Source organism: Macaca thibetana, chromosome 14 (genome assembly GCF_024542745.1).
Source record: "Macaca thibetana thibetana isolate TM-01 chromosome 14, ASM2454274v1, whole genome shotgun sequence".
Taxonomy (NCBI): Eukaryota; Metazoa; Chordata; class Mammalia; order Primates; family Cercopithecidae; genus Macaca; species Macaca thibetana.
In genome coordinates this window covers 74,805,489-74,821,241 of record NC_065591.1, presented here as the reverse complement: position 1 = coordinate 74,821,241, position 15,753 = coordinate 74,805,489, and the positions used below count along the sequence as shown (strand labels likewise).

The 15,753-nt window shown below is 42.6% G+C and overlaps 1 protein-coding gene and 1 non-coding gene across 7 annotated transcripts in view; both read left to right on the top strand.

Annotated features, from left to right (window-relative positions):
* Positions 1 to 15,753, top strand: part of RAB30 (RAB30, member RAS oncogene family) — a 101,609-nt gene that overhangs the window by 30,776 nt on the left and 55,080 nt on the right. For 3 of the 6 annotated variants that reach the window (XM_050755907.1, XM_050755901.1, XM_050755904.1), the window contains exon 1: positions 7,455 to 8,570. The exons of the other annotated variants lie outside the window; for them this stretch is intronic. The gene's annotated coding sequence lies outside the window, so the exon portion shown is untranslated. Of the gene's footprint in view, positions 1 to 7,454; positions 8,571 to 15,753 lie in introns of those variants that run through there. 6 annotated transcript variants of the gene reach the window in all.
* On the top strand, positions 1,155 to 1,289 carry LOC126936700 (small nucleolar RNA SNORA70). Its single transcript, XR_007719520.1, has one exon. It is a non-coding gene; the product is annotated as a small nucleolar RNA SNORA70 (small nucleolar RNA).

Sequence of the window (15,753 nt, the reverse complement as noted above, 5' to 3'; positions counted from 1 at the left end):
AGGCACATAATGTCAGTTTGTCCAGATCATTAGTGATGCTAAGTGGAATCACTGGCTAAAATTAGGGAGCTGCCAGATTTTGCAGTCATGAAGGTGCCATTTCCTAGAGAAAGATTTGTGGGTTTTTTTGTTTTTGTTTTTTGTTTTTATTTTTTTTTTGGAGATGCAGTCTTGCTCTATCACCCAGGCTGGAGTGCAGTGGTGCGATCTTGCCTCACTGCAACCTCCGCCTCCCGGGTTCAAGCAATTCTCCTGCCTCAGCCTCCCAAGTAGTTGGGACTACAGGCGTGCACTGCTACGCCCGGCTAATTTTTTGTATTTTTTTTTTGTAGAGACGGTGTTTCACCGTGTTGCCCAGGATGGTCTTGAACTCCTTAGCTCAGGCAATCTACCCACCTTGGCCTCCCAGAGTGCTAGGATTATAGGCATGAGCCACTGCACCTGGCCTAGATTTGTTTTAAGTGTGGACATTTGGTGTTAGCCTTCTTCCAATCACATCAACGTATATTTGTTAGATACTTATTGTATATCTAGTCTGATTTAGTGCTATGGGGATCTAAAAGAATGGTAAGGAATGTTCCCTGTCTGGAGGAATATATAATTTTCTTGAGTTACTCTTTTAAAAACTGAACAAATAGGAGAGGAGTGGTGATTCTAAGTTAAAAACTCTGTCTCTACTAAAAATACCAAGAAAATATTTTTCTTTTTTTGAGACAGAGCCTTACTCTCTTGCCCAGGCTGGAGTGCAGTGCTCCCTGCACCTCCGCCTCCCAGGTTCAAGCGATTCTCCTGCCTCAGCCTCCTGAGTAGCTGGGATTACAGGCATGTGCCACCACACCTGGCTAATTTTTATATTTTTACTAGAAACAGAGTTTCACCATGTTGGCCACGCTGGTCTCACACTCCTGGCCTGAAGCGAAATCTACCCAGCTCAGCCTCCCAAAGTGCTGGGATTATAGCCATGAGCCACCTCACCCTGCCTAGGTTAAACATTTTTTTTTTTAATGTTTTAAACTTAAAGAGTTTATAAAAACTTAAAAAAAAAAAAAAAAAAAAAAAAAGCTTAATGAAGTTCACAAACTGAACACATTAGGGTAACCAGTACCCAGATTAAGAAACAGAACATAACCAACATCTCTATAAGACTGATTTTTCTGCGGCCAATTAAGCCTTCTGAGTTCCTTTCCTCCTTGGGGCCTGGTGTGCAATAGCTGCAAACAGCAGCTTCCTTGGTAGTGTATGCAGCCTGTTTCTTGTATGGGTTGTTCTAAGGGACCTTGGAGACAGGCCTTTCTAATGTATGTTTATGTCTCTGACCTTGTACTGTCCCCAGTGTAGGCTCCAAACAGTGGAGGTGCCTTTGGAAAGCCTCAAGGAGCCTTGGCCAGGGTTCATACTGGCCAAGTCATCATGTCTATGCACACCAGGCTACAGAACCAGGAGCATGTGATTGAGGCCTGCCGCAGGGCCAAGTTCAAGTTCCTTGGCCACCAGAAGATCGACATCTGAAAGAAGTGGGGCTTTATGAAGTTCGATGCAGATGATTTTTTTTTTTTTTTTTTTTTTTTTTTTTGAGACAGAGTTTCACTCTGTCTCTCAGGCTGGAGTACAGTGGTGTGATCTCAGCTCACTGCAACCTCCACTTCCCAGGTTCAAGCAATCCTCCTGCCTCAGGCTCCCGAGTAGCTGGGACTACAGGCACCTGCCACCATGCCCAGCTAATTTTTGTATTTTTTTGGTAGAGACGGGGTTTCACCATGCTGGCCACGGTGGTCTCGAACTCCTGGCCTCAAGTCATTCACCCACCTCGGCCTCCCAAAGTACTGGGAATAAAGGCGTAAGTCACTGCACCTGACCAGGGCAGATGAATTTGAAGACATGGTGGCTCTGGGATGAGAAGTGGCTCATCCCAGATGGCTGTGGGGTCAAATACATTCCTCTGGGCCAGTGGTATGCCCTGCTTTCATGAGGGCTTCCACTGTGCTGCTCCCTCCTACTGCCCACCAATAAATCCTACTTCCTGTCCAGAAAAAAAGGATACTGATTTTTAACTATATAGAACTTATATCCAAAATGGTGGTTGTCGTTTTCAATACCAAGTTATGAGCGATTCAAAAAAATCAATATTTAAGTTCAAAATGATGTTATTCAATTTGATCACTCTCTGTACTGTATTCAGGCTTGATTCAGAGTAACTTTTCACCATGTCCATTTGTCAAAATCTCTTTTCTTTCATTTCTGTCTTAGAGCAGAAGGTGACTTCTTTCCCAAGGGTAGCTATCCCCTCTTGACGTGCTGGGGTCTGGTCATCCTGTTTCTTTCCTGCATCTTCTGCATCTATCTTCTGTCTTCAGCTTTTCCTTTTCTTTTGGCTCTTGCTCCTTACCTTATACTCTTTATAACAGTCTTGCTGCTTCTCCTCATTAGACTACTTACTTTTCGTTCCCTTTCCCTCCTTTTATTGCTAAACTTCTTTTTTTTTTTTTTTTTTTTTTTTTTTTTTTTTTTGAGTCGGAGACTCGCTCTGTCGCCCAGGCTGGAGTGCAGTGGCCGGATCTCAGCTCACTGCAAGCTCCGCCTCCTGGGTCTACGCCATTCTCCTGCCTCAGCCTCCCGAGTAGCTGGGACTACAGGCGCCCGCCACCTCGCCCGGCTAGTTTTTTGTATTTTTTTTGGTAGAGACGGGGTTTCACCGTGTTAGCCAGGCTGGTCTCGATCTCCTGACCTCGTGATCCGCCCGTCTCGGCCTCCCAAAGTGCTGGGATTACAGGCTTGAGCCACCGCGCCCGGCCTTATTGCTAAACTTCTTAAAAGAGTGCCTCATCTTCCTGTTTAACCCATTCATCCAGTTGCCCTTTGAAACTTGGTTTATTTCCCCACAGTTCCAGAGAAGTCCTTTGACAAACTCCTACTTATTAAGTCGGCCATTTTTTCAGCCTTTATTCTTTTAGATTTCTGCTTCCTTTGGAAGTCTTACTCATCTTTTCTTTGAGACTGCCTCCTTCCTCAGCTTCCATTGTTGTGTGCTCTTGTTTCTCTGCCTACTGCTCGGAGCTCTCCCCTAAGAGTTTTGACTTCCCCAGGCTGGAGTACAGTGGCGTGATCTCGGCTCACTGAAGCCTCAACATTCCAGGCTTAAGTGATCCTCCCACCTCAGCCTCCCAAGTGCTGGGACCACAGACACACGCCACCACACCTGACTAATTTTTGTATTTTTTGTAGAGATGGGGTTTTGCCATGTTGCCCAGGCTGGTCTTGAACTCCTGAGCTCAAGGTATCTGCCCGCCTTGGCATCCTAATGTGCTGGGACTACAGTCGTGAGTCAAGAGCGCTTAGCTGAGAATGGCATTTCTTAGGACTTTTTATCATGGACTAAGTGTTGTTAAGTTGGCAGTTTATTTGCAGTTTGAAGATTGTGGTGTTAATGGCAAACTCTCAATTAAATTGATGTACATTTTCTGTAACCCTAGTTTCTTGATGTTGTGCCTGGCAGGAACTCAATAAATGTTCTTTGGAATCATTCATTCACTCAGTTATTTATTTATATGTTTAATAAATATTTACTAAATGACTAGTTGGTGAATTGAATTGTTTGTTAATTCGACAGTAGGTAACTTTTTTTCAACTTATCTAAATATGGTTTTCTTTATCTTTTTGTTTCAACTTTGTTGAATTTGGTTTTTCCTAATTTGGGCAATTACTAATTATATGATTCTTGGATAAGTTACTTTACCTTTAGAAATCAATTTTCTGGTTTTTATAACGGAATAATAATAGTGGCTACTTTCTGGGTTGTTGTAAGGATTGGATTTTTTAAAATGCACATAGTACATGCCTAGCATATAGTTATGGATCTGTAGTAATAGATGTTAGCTATTTTTCTTCTTCTTTTTTTTTTTTTTTTTTTGAGATGGAGTTTCTCTCTTCTCGCCCAGGCTGGAATGCGGTGGCGCGATCTTGGCTCACTGCAACCTCTGCCTCCCTGGTTCAAGTGATTCTACTGCCTTAGCCTCTCAAGTAGCTGGGATTACAGGCGCCCGCCACCATGCCCGGCTAATTTTTGTATTTTTAGTAGAGACGGGGTTTCACCATGTTGGCCAGTCTGGTCTCGATCTCCCAACCTCAGGTGATCTGCCCACCTCGGCCTCCCAAAGTGCTGGGATTACAGGCGTCAGCCACTGTACCCAGCCTCATTATTATTCTTAATTGAATGTATCAGGCACAAGGCATTGGTCCTCACAGTAAACATCTTGAGGAAGGCATTGCTTTCCCCGTATTTCAAAGAAATAAACTGAGATTCAGAGGATTTAAATAATTTGCCAGAGGACACAGCGCTAATCAATTGCAGATATGTGAATCCAATTCCATAGCTTATGCCTTTCACTTATACCAAAAAGCCTTTCAACATCTTGTTTGACACTTAGAAATGAACTAGGAGTCACTTTATAGTGACTAAAATTAGCTAACATTGTTCTCATTTGCCTTCTGAGAGGTAGGACATACCAAGGGAGTTCTGCCCTGTTGGAGAAACTCCAGTCCTGAAGGTTAGATTAATTAAGATTTTATCTTTAAACCACAGAATTCCAGAGTTTAGGAGGATTTTATGTAGCATTTTCCCTATTCAATTACTGAATTCTCTCTCTAACCCTGTAGACAAGGGGTCATCTGTTTTTTTCTTTAACACTTCCAATGACAGAAAAGTCACCCTCTCCCACTCCCAAGGCAGCTCATTTCACTCTGACTATGAGACAGCCCTTTCTTACGTCAGACTGAATTCCTATGTCTGTCTTCCACACATTGGTTCCAGTTTGGCAGTGATGGCCACATGAAGTAAGTGGAACCCCTGTTTCCTAAGGCAGCCTTTCAGATTCTTGTACTTTATTCTCTATCATAACCCCTAAACACTTTATTTTCACCAGAGTAGCAGCTTCAGGCCTTTAATTCCTAGCTTCCCCTTGAATAAACAACTGGGGTCCACTTTTTTTTTTCTTCTTAGTGTGATATAGTTGGTTATCTCACGAGCATTTTGCTTCTCCTCCAGTCTCTGTTAATACGTGGTACCACCCTCTACCCAGTTGTTCAAGCTAGAAACCTAGGAGTTTGTTCCCTTCACCATTCACATGCCATTCATCAGCAAGTATTTTCATTATTTTTTAAAAAATTCATTCGGCTGGGTGCAGTGGCTCACGCCTGTAATCCCAGCACTTTGGGAGGCCAAGGCAGGTGGATTACATAAGGTCAAGAGTTCGAGACTAGCCTGGCCAACATGGCGAAACTCTGTCTCTACTAAAAATACAAAAATTAGCCAAGCATGATGGTGGGCGCCTGTAATCCCATCTACTAGGGAGACTGAGGCAGGAGAATTGCTTGAACCCTGGAGGCAGAGGTTGCAGTGAGCCGAGATCACACCACTGTACTCCAGCCTGGGTGACAGAGCAAGACTTGCTCTAAAAAAAAAAAAAAAAAAAAATCATTTGTCTTTTAATTTTTTACATTGTAATTAAATTTCAAAATTTTTATTTTTATTTTTTAAAAAAAACAGTTTCACCTCAAGTATTTTCTTTCTCATTCCCAAATGTAAAATCCACTCCCCTACCATTATCGTGGTCCAGGCCACCGTTCTCTCTCCCTCATTCCTGAGTCTTGCCCACTCCCTACACTCACTTCTCCACACAGCAACCAGAATTATCTCTTTAAAGCGCAAATCAGATTACACTATTTCCCTGATTAAAACTCTTCTTTGATCTCCCATTGCCCTTTGAACAAAATTCAAAGTGTTTTCCATGGTCAACAAGGCCCTGTGTCATCTCAACCGTTCTTTTTTCCCTGCTGCTCACCCAGCCTTGGTCCCTGTTCTCCTTTATGTTCCTTGGACACGCCAAGCCTTTTCCAGTAGCCAACCCTTGCACTTCTTCTATCTATTGCCTGCGCTCTTTTCCTAGCTTTGCAAATGCCTGGCTCATTCTCATCTTTCAGGTCTCAGCTCACATCTCACTTTCTCAGAGAAGCCTGACCCCATCACTCCTCTAAGGCCCCATCTCATCATTCTGTAATTATCTATCTGCATTGTCATCTATCCTCACAAGAACATTAGTTCTTTGGTGACTGGACCTACCTTACGTTAACAGTTGTATCCTCTGTAAGTGTCCCAGTAGCTGGCTCATAGATGGTGCTCAATAATTATCTGAGGAATAAATGAATGGCCTCATAATTGACTGAAAGGTGTTGGAATCACATTAAAAATGAATTTGAGGCTGGGCGTGGTGGCTCATCCCTGTAATCCTAGCACTTTGGGAGGCTGAGGCTGGCAGATAGCTTGAGGTCAGCAGTTCGAGACCAGCCTGGCCAACATAATAAAACCCTGTCTCCATTAAAAATACAAACATTACCTGGGTGTGGTGGCACTTGCCTGTATTCCCGGCTACTGGGGAGGCTGAAGCAGGAGAATTGCGTGAACCTGGGAGGTGGAGGTTGCAGTGAGCCGAGATCGCACCACTGCACTCCAGCCTGGGAGACGGAGTGAGACTCCATCTCAAAAAAAAAAAAAAAAAAAAAAAAATTTGAACCTGAGCTTTGCCACTTCCTGTGTGTGACTTTGGGCAAATTATGCTATCTCTCTGGGCTTTAGTTGCCTCATCTGAATAATAGCAATTCTATCTACCTTACAGAATGTAGTGCAGGTCAATTAAGACATTGACTGTGAATGTACCCACCACAGTACCTGATACATATTAGGTATTCAGTCTACCACCAGTCAAAGCCTGGCACTTAATTCTAAACATGCATAGAAGAGTTCTATCAAGTTTTAGCCTCATTAATGGAACTGTTTGTGTGTTGTGCCTGTGTGTGTGTGATCCATAAGATGCCTGTGACTTCCCTCAAGTAACACTTGCCTGGCTGGGAAGACGGTTCTAACCCAGGGTGTCAGCTGTTGCACTGAATGATACTCAATCTGATTACCCAGAGGTGCCAGGCACAGAGCCTTCACTGGAGAGCTGAACACAGACCCTAAAATCTAAATTATCAAACCGAACGTCATGTGGCCCAGTCTGGTTGTCAAGATAGATGCTGTGTCTAGACAGTCATCTCCCTTGGGAAATCACAGTTGCTCAAAGAGGAGGCACGTGGTCTCCTGTTAAGAATACAAAACAGGCCTGTGAGCTGTTGAGGAAGAGGTTGCTGCTTGAGGTTGCATGGGCCTATGGAGCAGGGCCCGGGGAAAGAAGCTGTCTGCTTCTATACTCACGTGAGTCTCTGGATCATGGTGGTGGCGTTCTCCTTCACTCATGTCGGGACAGCAGAGTCCGTGGTACATGGGAAGGTGGAAACATAGCTATCAGCTTTCCCAGAGCGAGTGATTCTGTGCCTCCACTGAAGAGTGCTGGGAGGAATTGAAAGGCAAGTCTGGAATGTGCATTACCTGCTGGGGAGGGGAGCAGAAATCTCCCTGCAACTTGCCTGCTTGGCACGATGATCTAGATGGCTCCCTTCTGAAGGCTGTTAGGGTGAGTGTTTTAAGGTGAGCACTCTGGAATTAGACAGACCAGGGTTCCAATCCTGGTGATGCAGTGACCTTGATCAAGTTATTGAATGTCTAAGCCATAGTTTACTCATTACTAAATGGAGGTAATAACGACCTATATCTTATCTAGTTGCCGTGAGGATTAGGTGATACAGTGCATGTAAAAATATTAGCTTAGTGCCTGGCACATAGCCAGTGTTCAGTAAATGGTCATTCTTTTTATTAGTCAGGACAGGTCAGGATTTTGAGTTTAGTATTTCTTTTTCTTTTTTTCTTTTCTTTTTCTTTTTTTCTGCTCTCCGCTAACAAAAAGTTTGATACTTCTGATGAGCCTCACCCACACTGAACTTTCCAATCTCGTTTCCCCTCTTGCTAACTGTGTTCCTTGGACAAGTTACAGAACCTCTCTGAGTCAGTGTTCTTATCTGTTACATGCAGTTTACAGTTCCCATCTCACAGTGAGGATGAAATGAGATCAGAGCACCTGATACATAGTAAGTGCTCAAAATACTTATTTCCTCCTGTCTTGGTTCTCGAGTATCTGAAATACGGCCCCTTTAAGCTTGTTAAGATTCCTCGCTAGCCTTGTATGCAGCTGTGGGCAGAGAGCTTTGGCAGAAGGAAAGACTTCTTGTTTTTTTTTAAATGACTGTTTCATAATCTGTTGGCTCAAATCTGCTGCTGCCACACCCTGTGCCTCTCAGGGTCCCTGGGCCCCATTGCAGTTATCATGTGCCTCACCTTTAACCTAAATGACCCTGGGAATGGCTGCTATGGAAGGATTTACTGAACGCAAAATGGATTTTCTTCCCTGCTCTTTGGGGCAAAGCTGGCTCAGAGATTCTTAGCTGCAGGGGGAGGGGCTGGCAGGCCTGAACTGCAATTGGACTTAGCAGCCAGGGGTTTTCTGGTTTTCATTAAAATTCTCTGGCTGTCTTTCGGGATAGCTCCATTGGATATGACTGTGCACTGGAGCCGGTTGTGCTGTTCTCTCAGCTATACACACCCATCAAATCACAGTGCCCCTGAGGACGAGAGAAAATTGAAGGTAGGGAATAGCCTGACTGAGGGGTCTTGCTGAGCAACCTTTGTGGTAAGGGGCCTCCATTTATAACTGCAGAGCTTGAGTTTTGCAAAGTCTTGAATACAGATGGGGAGGCAGACATGGCTGAGCTGGGAATGGGTTGCAGAGAGAATCCTGTTACAGCTTGCTTTTGAGACTGGACTTGCTCTTGAGGACAGATGGAGGTTTCCTGGCAGCTGTTGGGGGTCCCCAAGTGTTATATTAATGAAAATGGCCTGATCTGATTATTCTTTTTTGTTTTTGTTTGTTTTTTCATTTGATCTGATCATTCTTTGGAGGTACTTGATACTCTCATATGCCCAAGGGGGTTGGGGTTGGGTGATGCAGTTTTCTGAGGGTGACAGGCTGAATTAAAGAGGATTGAGATTTTTATTTATTTATTATTGTTTTCTTAATTCCTAATGTGTTAGCAGAGGATTCAGTTTTGAATGTTAATTTCTGGTGGCTGAAGGAATCTCACTTGAGACTGAAACTTGAGTTTGCAAACCTAGGTTCAAATCATGGCTCTGCTGTTAACTTGCTTTATGACCTTGGGCAAGTTACTTTCCTGGATCTCAACTTCACAGTGTGGTTGTAGGGATTAAATGAGATAAATTATGTAAAGCTCTTGGCATATCGAGTGTTCTGAACAAATGAGAGATGTTATTGGAAATTGGCCTATATTTGACCTGTCACTCCAGCTTGCCAAGATATATTCTAATTCTGTCATGTAAAACATTTGTTCCGCATCCCTCCCAGCTTTGTGTCATTTAAGAACTTAAGGCAGGCCAGGCTCAGTGGCTCACATGTTTAATCCCAGCACTTTGGGAAGCCAAGGTGGGCAGATCACCTGAGGTCAGGAGTTTGAGACCAGCCTGACCAACATGGTGAAACCCTATCTCTGCTAAAAATACAAAAATTAGCTGGGTGTGGTGGCATGTGCCTGTAATCCTGGCTACTCTGGAGGCTGAGCAGGAGAATCACTTGAACCCGGGAAGCAGAGGTTGTAGTGAGCCGAGATCGCGCCATTGCACCCCAGCCTGAGCGACAGAGTGAGACTCTGTCTCAAAAAAAAAAAAAAGATTTTGAGGCAAGCGTGTTCCCTAGGGCAAACTGAAACTCCTCTCCCTGGAAAAGTACATCAAAACCATATTATTATGTTCCCCAGTGAGATGTTTAAGATGTCGAGTATTTCATATTTAGGTAACTTAGAAAAGATGGATTTTTTCCTATCATTCTTGATAGATAGATTATGAGACAGCCATTTTAATTGATATTGGGTGTAAATGTTCCCTGATGTTACTTCCAAGAGAGCATGATCAAAGTTCCTATTTGCCTTTAGAGTAAACTCCTTGTCCAGTCTTTTCTCCTTTTACTCTACTCTTCAAACCCTGTGTTCTAGCTATGGTGGACTGCTTACATAAAAATAATTAATGTGAAATACACAATGGGTATGAAAGAATGTTTTAAATACATATTTTCAGTTTAAAGATGAACATTAAAATTGTGGCCAGATGCAGTGTCACATGTTCGCAATTCCAGCTACTCAGGTGGCTGAGGTTGGAGGATTGCTTGAAGCCAGGAGTTCAAGACCAGCCTGGGCAAAATAGTGAGATGCTGTCTCAAAAAATAAAAGAAAGAAAATTGTGAATGTGCCATCCAATTTATTAGATGGGTCATTATTTGTATCCTAGAAGCTGTTTGTCCACTCTCTGCCCTGAAATCATACCACCTTTTCTCCTCACCAGACATAATGATTATCCTGACTTTTATGTTCATCGTTCTCTTACTTTTCTGTACAATTTAACCACCTATGTTTGTATTACTAAAACAAATGTTTTTTAAAAAACCAAAAAGCAAGCACAAACCGGGCAAGCTTTGTCACTGTTAGATCTAAACTCTGGGTCATAATATGGCTTTAGATTCCCAGGGGGTTTAAAAGGCTCTAATGGGGAAGTCAGTGGGCAAGGATGTGAGTGAATCTTAGGAAATAAGGATCACTACTATTGAGACATCTGACAGGGTTGTAGTGCGGGCACACACTGGACGTGTGGAATATGGTCACAGAGAGTAGATGGCTCTGTCTTTTCTACTTCCAGTCTCTCTTTGGCCTCCTTTCAGCTCTCAAGGAGTAGGTCAAAGCAGAACTCTTCTGTAGGATAAAGTGAATGTCACCAGCTAGCCCAAACAAATAGTGTGGAGATGAGCAGGTACTTCATCAGCATATGGTCAAGACAAATAGAGGCAGAAAGAACCTGGACCAAGTTTACCTATGCGTTTTTTATCAGGTTAAAAAGAGAATACGCAGGCTGGGCCTGGTGGCTCTTGCCTGTAATCCCAGCACTTTGGGAGGCCAAGGCAGGCGGATCACCTGAGGTTGGGAGTTCGAGACCAGTCTGACCAACATGGAGAAACCCCCTCTCTCCTCAAAGTACAAAATTAGCCAGGTGTGGTGACACATACCTATAATCTCAGCTACTCGGGAGGCTGAGGCAGGAGAATCACTTGAACCTGGGAGGCAGAGGTTGCGGTGTGCCGAGATTGTGCCATTGCAATCCAGCCTGGCCAACAAGAGCGTAACTCCATCTCAAAAAAAAAAAAAAAACTGTGCAGCACCATTTATGGAATATTCTTACCCAAACATTGACTCTTAAAATCTCATTAAGCCTCTAGAGCTAACTTTAATATATTGGAAAGATGGGGGAAAGGATGACAAGTTGAATTACTCTCTAAGGAAACAAACAGAAAAATTTAGAATGTAGAACATTCTGTCAGACAACTGACTTGGCTTCTGCAACAAGTCAATGACATGAAAAAATAATAAAGTGACTTAAGAATTATAACCAGATGTCATGTGTGAACCTTGTTTTGATTCGGATAGTCTGTGTGTTAGTTTGCTAGTGCTGCCATAACAAAATACCACACACTGGGTGGCTTAAGCAACAGAAATTAATATTTGCACAGTTATGGAGGCTAGGAGTCCAAGATCAAGGTGCTGGCAGGATTGGTTTCCTCTGAGGCCTCTCTCCTTGGCTTGCAGATGGCTGCCCTCTTGCCACTTCCTTGCATGGTCATTTCTCTGTATATGCACACTCCCAGTGTCTGCTACATGTCCTATTCTCTTTCTATCAGGATACCAGTTAGATTGGATTAGGGCCCACCCTAAGGACCTCATTTTAATTTAATTACCTCTTTAACGGCTCTATCTCCAAATACATGAACAGTCATATTCTAAGGTACTAGGAATTAGGGTTTCAACATATGTATGAACTTGTGGGGGGACACAATTAGGGCTTCAACATATATATGAACTTGTGGGGGGACACAATTTAGTTTAATTGCAAAGAGACTTTTTTTTTTTTTTTTGAGATGGAGTCTTGCTCTGTCGCCCAGGCTGAAGTGCAATGGCACGATCTCAGCTCTCTACAACCTCTGCCTCCTGGTTTCAAGCAATTCTCTTGCCTCAGCCTCCTGAGTAGCTGGGATTACAGGTGTGTGCCACCATGCTCAGCTAATTTTTGTATTTTTACTGGAGATGGGGTTTCACCATGTTCGCCAGGCTGGTCTCGAACTCCTGGCCTCAGGTGATCTGCCCACCTCGGCCTCCTAAAGTGCTGGGATTATAGGCATGAGCCACCACATGCAGTCAAAAAGACTTTTTGTTTTTTGAAACAGGGTCTCACTTTGTCACCCAGGCTGGAGTACGGTGGCATGAACACGGCTCACCGTAGCCTTGACCTCCTGAGCTCAAGCAATCCTCCCACCTCAACCTCCCAAGAAGCTGGGATTGCAGGCATATACCACCACACCCAACAAATTTTTTAAAAAAATTTTTTGAAGAGATGAGGTCTCACCAAGTTGCCCAGGCTGCTCTTGAACTCCTGGGCTCAAGCAATCCTCCTGCTTTGGCCTCCCAAAATGTTGGGATTATAGGCATGAGCCACCACACCTGGCATTGAAAAGACATTTAAAAAAATTTATTTTTAATGACTTTTGGGTTGCAAGTGGTTTTTGGTTACATGGATAAATTCTGCAGTGGTGAATTCTGAGATTTTAGTGCACTTGTCAACCAAACAATGTACACGTACCCAATATGTAGTCTTTTTTTTTTTTTTTTGAAATGGAGTCTTGCTTTGTCACCCAGGCTCCAGTGCATGGCGCTGTCTCGGCTCACTGCAAGCGCTGCCTGTCAGATTTACGCCATTCTCCTGCCTCAGCCTCCCGAGTAGCTGGGACTACAGGTGCCCACCACCACACCTAATTTTTTTTTATTTTTAGTAGAGACAGGGCTTCACTGTGTTAGCCAGGATGGTCTATCTCCTGACCTTGTGATCTGCCCGCTTCAGCCTCCCAAAGTGCTGAGATTACAGGTGTGAGCCACCGTGCCCGGCCCCCAATATATAGTCTTTTATCCCTCACTCCCCTTGCCCCTGTCCTTCCCCAGGTCCCAAATTTCATTATATTGCTCTGTATTGTTTCTGTGTCCTCATAGCTTAGTTCCAACTTAAGTGAGAAAATAAGGCATCTGGTTTTCCATTCCTGAGTTACTTCACTTAGAAGAATGGCTTCCAGCTCAATCCAAGTTTCTGCAAAAGACATTATTCTATTCCTTTTTATGGCTGAGTAGTATTCCGTGGTGGATATATAACACATTTTCTTTATCCACTCATTGGTTGATGGGCACTTAGTTTGGTTCCATATCTTTGCAGTTGTGAGGTGTGCTGCTACAAGTATGCATGTGGATGTGTGTAAAAAGACATTTTTGAGATGTTGGGGAAAATTTTATGGACTAGGTATTGGATGATATCAAGGAATTACTGTTACTTTTATTCAGGTGTGATAATAGTAGTATAATGTAAGAAGATGAATAATATACAGATGATTTCTGAGGTACACAGGGATAAAATGATATGATGTAGATTTTGTTTAAAAATACTTAAACAGCCTGGGTGCTGAGGTTCATACTTGTAATCCCAGCGCTGTGGGAGACTGAGGCAGGTGGTTTGCTGTATCCCAGAGGTTGAGGCTGCAGTGAGCCATGATGACACCACTGCACTCCAGCCTGGGCAACAGAGCGAGACCCTGTCTTAAAATAATAATAATAACAATAAATAATAATAATAATAATAATAATAAATATTTAAACAAAGAAAAAATAGGGGGGGAAGGGATAGATTAAGTTAACATGTCAAAATCTTGGTAATTGTTGAATTTTGGTGATGGATGTCAGGGGTCTACTTTTATGTATGTTTGAAAACTTTATAGTCATATATTTAAAATATTTGAACACAACACAAAAGAAGGTTTAAAGGCAGTAGGGTTGTTGATGGCTGTCTTCAATGTGTCTGTCTCTTGAGTTACACTTCTTTAGTCTGGTTGACTACTTCCTGTGGTAGTCATGTTGGGGTCCTGTTGGGGTCCTCTGTTGCTTGTCTTTGGACTAGATCTCTAGATGTTTCTTGTATACCACTTAGTGAAGGACATCCTCCAGGAGCTTTTTGTTGTTGTTGTTTTTGAGAAAGGTTCTCACTCAGTCGCCCAGGCTGGAGTGCGGTGATGTGAAACAGCTCACTGTAGCCTCAAACTCTTGGGCTCAAGTGATCCTGTCAAGTACCTGGGACCACAGGTGCATGCCTCCATGCCTGGCTAATTTTTTCACTTTTTGTAGAGATAGGGTCTCGCCATGTTGGCCAGGCTGCTCCCAAACTGCTGCGCTCAAGCAATCCTTCTGTCTTGGCCTCTCAAAGTAGGAGCTTCTTATAAAACGGTGCATGGAATATGAATTTCTGAGTCTTGTATACTTTAAAGTATCATTGTTCTATTCTTGTGCTTTATTGGTAGTTTATCTGGGTATTGCATTCTAAGTTGAAAATCATTTTCCTTCAGATTTTAAAGGCATTGCTTTATTGTCTTTATTGTTGCTGTAGAGAAGTTGGAAGGGTTCTGATTTCTGATTCTTTATATATAACCTATTTGTCTTTCCCTCCTCTCTGACAGTCTGTAAAATCTTCTCTTTGTCTGCAACTTTCTGAAATTTCACAGTGTGCTTGGTGTGCTGGGCCCTTTCAAGCTGGCAACCTGCATCCTTCAGTTCTCTGAAATTTTATTGAATTATATTGTTATGATTTTTCTTTTTTCTGTTCTTTCCTGGGAATTTCTTACTTGGATATAGGACCTCCTGTACTGAGCCTTTAGAATATTCTTAACTTCTCTCTGCTGTTTCCATATCTTTGTCTTTTGATTTTATTCTTTAGAAGATTGCAATTTTATCTTTCAATCCTTTCACTGAAGATTTTTAAAAATTTCTGCTATTATGTTGTCAATGTCTAAGAGCTCTTTTTGTTCTCTGTGTTTCCTTTATATAGCCTCCTATTTTTGTTTCATGGATGTAGTTTTATTTCAATTTGTGAGAATATTAATGGTATTTCTGTCCTTGCATATTATCTGTTTCCTTCAAGTCTCTTTGTTGTGTGTTTGCCGTGGTCTGTATCTTTAATAGAGGCTTTCCCAAGATGTCACTCTAAAATGTGATCCTTGACTGTGTTGCTCCTGATTAAGAGGAGGAGGAAAAAAAGCTGTCAAGACCTTAACATTATGCTAAGTGAAAGAAGTCACTCACAAAAGACCACACAGTGTAAGATTTCATGTATATGAAATGGCCAGAATGGACAAATCTATAGAGGCAAAAAAATAGATTAGTAGTTACTTGCGGGAGTCGGGGGAATGCAGTGACTACTAATGTGTGTAGGATTTTCGTTGGGGGAATGGAAAATGTTCTAAAATTGATTGTGGTGATGGTTGTATAACTCTGTGAATATGCTAAAAACCATTGAAATATACATTTTATTTTTCATGTAGTTCCTAGAGCAAAATTGTGTATTTTAAAAGGGTGAATTATATGCTATATGACATAAAGTTCTTTTTAAAAAGTACCATCAGGAAACTCTGAATACAGAATGGAGGTAATTAGCTCTGAGCCTCACAGTAGGGTGATCTGGATGGGCTGTTTGTTGGGCTCCCCTGATGTTAGCATCTTCAGGTTTTCCCTTGGGTACATTCACCAGCAAAGAGTCTTTCACTCTTCTTCGGATGGTGGGGTTCTATCTGACTGTGCCTTGGTACTCAGAAGGAATGTGGGAACATTTGCACTCTACCTTCTGTAGACATA